Raw genomic sequence first — 6506 nt, 5'->3', positions numbered from 1 at the left:
AGGAATGCTTGCTAATGCTTCCGTTCTTGCATTTTTCCCAGGGGCCACCAGGGATGACTTAGCTTAACTAGTCCTCAAAGAGATTGATGATAGAGGCAACTTGTACATGGCCTTCATGCCAGGCGGAGACATGCTGACAGAGAATGAAAGAACCAAAAGCTCTCAGACCAAAGCACAGAAACTAGCAGTGCTATCGGTGTGCAGTCACTACCGAGCACAGCCAGGAGGCTGTTCCACAGTCACAAGTAGTAGGTGAAAAGCCAACGTGGGGCAAGTCTCCTTTTCGAGTCTTCCTACTCCTCTCGAGTGATCCTGATCCTGAGCAAATACTGATTTTTCCTCCTTTCTTGTCTGAGATCCCGGAGTGCTGATGGAGAAACAAAAATCAGCCTATGTCCGAAGGTGTTCCAGATTTTTTGATCTGATGAGACTTCGATGTGAGAATGAATCATTTCATTTGGTGCTTTGTCTTTATGTGGACTCGTATATGCCCTTTGACATACAGGGCCCACCTTTCAGCATTCAGGGCATAGAGCTTGTTTTAAATCGTATTGCAAGTGTTTATTATTGTCTCCTCTGTTGTCAACAGAGTATGTTTTTTCCTCAGTTGATGCTAAACTATCATTCATTTCTTAAAACCTTTCAACCTTTCAGAGAATTTCCTTCTCTGAAATAAGGCATCGCTTCTATTTTAAAACATGCTGTTAAGTAATATTTCCCCCAAACTTCCTCCTCTTTCACTGGGATAAGACTTTGTTTAATGCTTGAAACTGGATGGCCTTCTCCATTCTTCCTTTTGATTATGTAAAATACTTGTAAAGTTGGAATTTAAATAACTGAAGTCATGTGTCTGTTGTATCTCTTCCACAACTTCAGCTCCTAGTTCCTTGTGAACGTGGCAAGGCCGTGAGCTCAAGGTTGAGAGAACAATTTTTAAATCCTCACATGCCCTACTAATGGATCAGGTGCATGGGGCTGCCTTGTACCAAAGCCAGACTTTTGTCTGCCACCCGCTAGGTTTGAGAACAATCCTCTGAGATTTCAGTGGCAGCTAGTAGTGACTCAGCTTTTTCTTTTCTTTTTCTTTTTTTTTTTTTTTTTAAGTAAGCTCTACCCACCGACATGGGGCTCAAACTCACGACCTGAGATCAAGAGTCGCATGTCCTAGCGACTGAGCCAGCCAAGCACCTCGTGACTCTCCTTGATTGGAGCATACCCAACCTTAGAATCCATCAACCTTAGTAGATGAAGTGTAAGCATAAGCCTCTTACAACACCAAGAATAAACAAAGAAAATAAAACAGCATTCAAGATGATATTTGGGGATAGCTCTGGGGTATTGAGCCAGGATTGGCTCCTCATCTTTCTGCCTCACTTGTTTATGGTCAAGTCCACTTCTCACCCTTCTTCATGCTTCGGGTCAAGGAAGAAATCGATCTAATAAGTGAACGCATACACCAATGTTAAGGCCTCGAGAGGTTAACCCACCCTGAACTCTTTGTATTTTGAGCTGGCAAATGATTAGTTCAGAGTTCATCACAATGGTGGAATTTTGAACACGAAAGGAGGACATAGGAAAGGGGAGCCAGGCCCTCATTGAGTCCATATGGCCAGCAGCCCACCTGTGAGGTGAACTGTGCTAACGTGGTGTCACACGGGTAAAAATGAAACCCAAGTTTTGCTTTGTTTTGTCTCTGAACAACCCTGAACAAATCATCCACAAACTTAGGAACAGAGCAACCTGGATCTGACAGCAAAAGCATACCATGCATCCTTCTTTTCGTTCTCTGTTTTGTTCTGTGTTGCTAAAATAGCACACCTGTCAAAGCAGCCAGGTACGATGGGGTTCAGCACAACTAAAATCATGTAAAAAAAGAACAGATAAATTATAAGGTAATAATACAACTCTCACATCCAGTACCTCGTTGTCATCTCGCCGGCAAGCTGACAGCTGGGCCAGCCCACTATTGCAGTGTTGATGAAAAATACTGACATCTTCACTCTAGTGCTACACCATTACTGAACCTGACTTTAGCAAATTCCAAACTTCACGCTGAGAGCTTGAAAGTGTAGAGAAGGAGGGTCTTAAATGGCTCTCTTCTTTCTCTCTCTCACCATACCCACGAGAGAGGAAGGGGGGGGGGAATGACAGAGGGGAGCAATGGAGATCGTGGAGGCACCAACAGAGAAAGAGTGAGGATGAATGGGCCCCAAATACAAGCTTAATCCACTTAGAAGCAGAATTTTCTGATTAATTTCTTGTTGCCTATCTCCTGAGCTAGAATGTAGGGTCCGTGATGGCAGGATTTTGTGTACCTTATTCACCACCACTGTATCCTCTGTCTGGAACACTTTATTTTTTATGTTTTTAATCTGTTTTATTTATTTATTTATTTATTTATTTATTTTTAAATTAAACTCTATGCCCAATATGGGGCTCAATCTCACAACCCTGAGATGAGGAATTGCATGTTCTACCGACTGAGCCAGCCAGGAACCCCTCCTCCCGCCATCGAGAACATTTTAGATACTTAAATATATTTGTTGAGTGAGTGAATGAATGAAATTAGTGCTCTCAAGAAAATAAGAGAGAAATACACACACACACACACACACTTGGTTGTACGTGCCTCTGGCCCACCTTTGGAACGGCAAAATAAGTTGCAAGGAGGATTAATCCAGCAGCTATGAAAGACAAATTATACTCCATGTTTTACCGCTAAATCACTTTTCTCTTTCTGAACCTCACTTTCTCCATTTGTCAAATGGACTTGAACCAGATGACCCTTAGGGCCACTTCCAGCTTTCACATTCTGTGTTTTTAACAAAAGCCAAGAGTACTTTTGAGAGAGAGACCGAAGGGAAATGGACTGAGCTCATTTGTGTGCAAGAAGCAAGAGCTATTTCCTCAGATCTCACCCAACAGAGGAAAGATTTTTGTTCTTGTTGTTTTTGCAACGACCTAAGAAATAAAAATCATGAGGTAGAGGAAGAGAGCTTCACAGTTTAAAGCAAACTACCACCTTTTAAAATATAGATGCCATTTAAGTCAAACATAAGAGCATTGACAAACTGTCAGCCAAGGTTGAAAGTGTCTTGTATCTAAACTTGTCACCTCCTGAGGTCTCTGAGAGGTGACAGGATTTTGCATGTGGATGCCCTGTCTGAGGTGCTAATTGTCTTCATTTCAAATGTCCTGGGCTTTTCTCAAACCCAGGTAGATGAAAAGGATGATGCCAAGGGTGGTCAGTTTTATAGAGTGGATCTGACATTTCAAAATCTTCTTCTCTAACCTTTCAAAACTAACTTTGTTCTTCAACTAGCTCATCTATAGGTGTGAATTCTCCTGTGACAGTGTTATGATTTGGCACCTGTGGTGAGTTTACACATTCTCTCTGCACTTACTAAAATTCACTTCCTTTACAAAAATGAGAAAGAGAAAAAAAAAATGTCTTGCAAAGAGCACCTCCTTTTGATAATATCTGAGTTTATCTACGAGGCTAATTTTTCAAATGCCCTTTTGTTTTGTAAGTGAGAAGCCAGAGACAGGGGTGGGTGTGTTTAAGCCTATTTTAAGTATGTTTATTCTTTCAACCAGCATCATGGCCATTTACTGTGTGACAGACACCGTGGTAGGTATTTAGGTTAGAGAGAAGAGCTGTAATAGGAGGAAAGGAGGGGGCTCTAGGGGAACAACAGTGGGGCATCGAACTCCACTTATATGCTAAACCTGCACAACCTACTTGAGACAGCAAGTTCTTGATCTTTCTGTCTGCTATGTATGCTTCCTTGTACGTGTCCTACTTTTACCTCCTTCGTGACTTAGAGGATGCTTCCTAATTCAAGCTGAAATTCTTGCCTGCTTCTGAGGTCTCATTCTTGGATTAATAGGATTAATAGCTAAGATTTGCTAACCGCATACTACATTCTAGGCATTCCTGCTAAGCACTTTGTATGCATTATCTCATTTATTTCTATCAACAGCCCTATGAAGCAAATTAAGTATTATTATTCTTAATTATTACCTCCATTTTACCAACGGAGAAGCCAAAACTCAAGAGCCTAGGTAGCTTGCTCAATGTGGCACAAAGAACTGGTCATTGTCGGGCCTGAGAATTGAATACAGGCTGCTGACTTCTGAGCTTGTGTGTTTCACCGATATCCTCTTCTGCCTCCCAACCTTAATTCTGAGGTCATTGCACTGAATTGGTCGGGCTTTGTTCTCCTATCTAGCAACTGTATTTGACTTCTAGAATATTCTTTTTTTTTTAATGTTTATTTATTTATTTTGAGAGGGAGGGAGGGGCAGAGGGAGAAGAGAGACAGAGAATCCCAAGCAGACTCCACACTGTCAGCACAAAGCCCAATGTGGGGCTGGATCTCACGAACCGTGAGATCATGACCTGAGCTGAAATCAAGAGTCAGACGCTTAACCAACTGAGCCACCTAGGTGCCCCGACTCCTAGAATATTCTTATACCTCTCAAGTGTCAACTGTTCTCATGCCCTGACTTGTAGCATGTCTCTGTCCATCTATATGCTTTATGAGATCAGGTACACTGTTTTAGCCTGGGCCTCATTGATTAGTATGTTTTGAAAGGCTCTTACAGAGTCAAGGTCTATCCGTCCAGGCCTGTTTAGATTATTAGCTTACTCATATAAAGTAATAGAACACTGAATCACTATATTGCACACCCAAAACTAACATAGCACTGTGTGTTAACTATACTGGAATTGAAATAAAAACTTAGTGGTGCCTGGGTGGCTCAGTCGGTTAGTGTCTGACTTTGGCTCGGATCATGATCTCACGGTTCGTGGGTTCAAGCCCCACGTCGGGCTCTGTGCTCACAGCTCAGAGCCTGGAACCTGCTTCAGATTCTGTGTCTCCCTCTCTCTCTGCCCCTCTGCCGCTTATGCTCTGTCTCTCTCACTCTCAAAAATAAATACTAAACATTAAAAAAAATTTTTTAAACAAGAACTTTAAAAAATGAAAGTAAAGCAAGAGAACACTGAGTGGCCTGGGCGTCTTCTATCCTGGGCGGGCCTGGATGCACGTATAAGGTCTCATTGCCCAATTTGCCTTTTTCTCCTTTTACTCAACCAAATGAAGGCCACTCTTTGCCAGGCATTAATTATCTTTCCCCATGAAGATAAAATGAAATAACATATGTGATGTGACTAGAACCTACAATGGTATATTCCTCCTGGTCCATCCAGATCCTGACAGAGTGCCTGACCTACTTAGCACCTTCGTTTCCCCTCTCCTCTTTCCCTTCGTGGAGAGGACCCTCTGCAGAGAGTGTGGTTTCTTGCTTTCTCAAAGGAGTACATCATTTCTGACACTGCCTTCTTTCACATCCATTGCTTACCAACATCTATCCTGTGGTCTGCCTCGTTTTGCTTTATAGAAACACCACTTCACATCACACATCTTGGCACTTGACAGACCAAAAAAAAAAAAAAATCATCATGTAGCCCTTCTGGTTTCATCAACCCAGTTGCGTTTGGATCATGACTGAATCTTCTTTCTACCTCCCTTCATCCTGAGTGGGAGCACTCTGGGTATGATAGCAATGCAAGAAAATATCACTTCATTGTAAAGGAGGCTCCAGCTTTTCTTCTAAAAATCTGTTCTCTTTCTTGGAAGCTCAAAAATAAAGTTCTGCCACAGGAGCTTAAACCTAAAGGTTAAAGTACAAGAGACTGTTGTTTTGCCTATACATTTTTTTAAACATTTTTAAAGAAACCGCTGATGTTTTTGAAACATGGACGACCACTTTGATCTATCCACCACGAACACCAAAATTTGACGAAGGAAATATCGTAACCCAGTAAGCCAAACAGCTAATGGTCGATTTCTGAATGCATTTTGTAGTTACAGATGCAACACTGGCATCATTTTTCTTTTCCTTCCCAGGAATAAATATTTCATGAAAAAATGCTAGAAACATCGATCAGTGGGGAGTTCAATAGTAGGAGTCTTTTCCAAAGCATGTCATATATGTTCTGAAGTTTCAAAACTGGACAATATCAGGAATTGTAGTGGTAAAGTTATGAAATTTTCTTTTTTTTTAAGATTTTATTTTTAAGTAATCTCTACACCCAATGTGGGGCTTAAACTCACAACCCTGAGATCAAGAGTCACAAGCTCCACTGACTGAGCCGGCCAGGCGCTCCAAGGTATGAAATTTTCAATACTTGCTCTGTCCTTTTCTTTCCTGGAACCAATATGGCCACTGAAATTATCGAAGTAAATATATATCAAGCAAAAAATAAATGGGACTAAATATCCTAAAACTTCTACTTACAGGCAAAACCCTCAGAGATCTGTTTGCCATCATCTTATAAACACTGGGGTAAAGTTAAACGCTACCCCCCACAAAAGTAATCACAGGTTTCTGCCCTGTGTGCAATAATTTTTGTAAGGTAGTGTAGAATGAAGAATCAAACCTAAAATAGGAGGTATAAACGTAAAAGATGAAGAGCTAGCAAATGTCACAAGTAGAGC

Source organism: Panthera uncia, chromosome X (assembly GCF_023721935.1).
Source record: "Panthera uncia isolate 11264 chromosome X, Puncia_PCG_1.0, whole genome shotgun sequence".
NCBI lineage: Eukaryota > Metazoa > Chordata > Mammalia > Carnivora > Felidae > Panthera > Panthera uncia.
The sequence above is the reverse complement of the archived record's forward strand: the minus strand, read 5'-3'. Positions refer to the sequence as shown.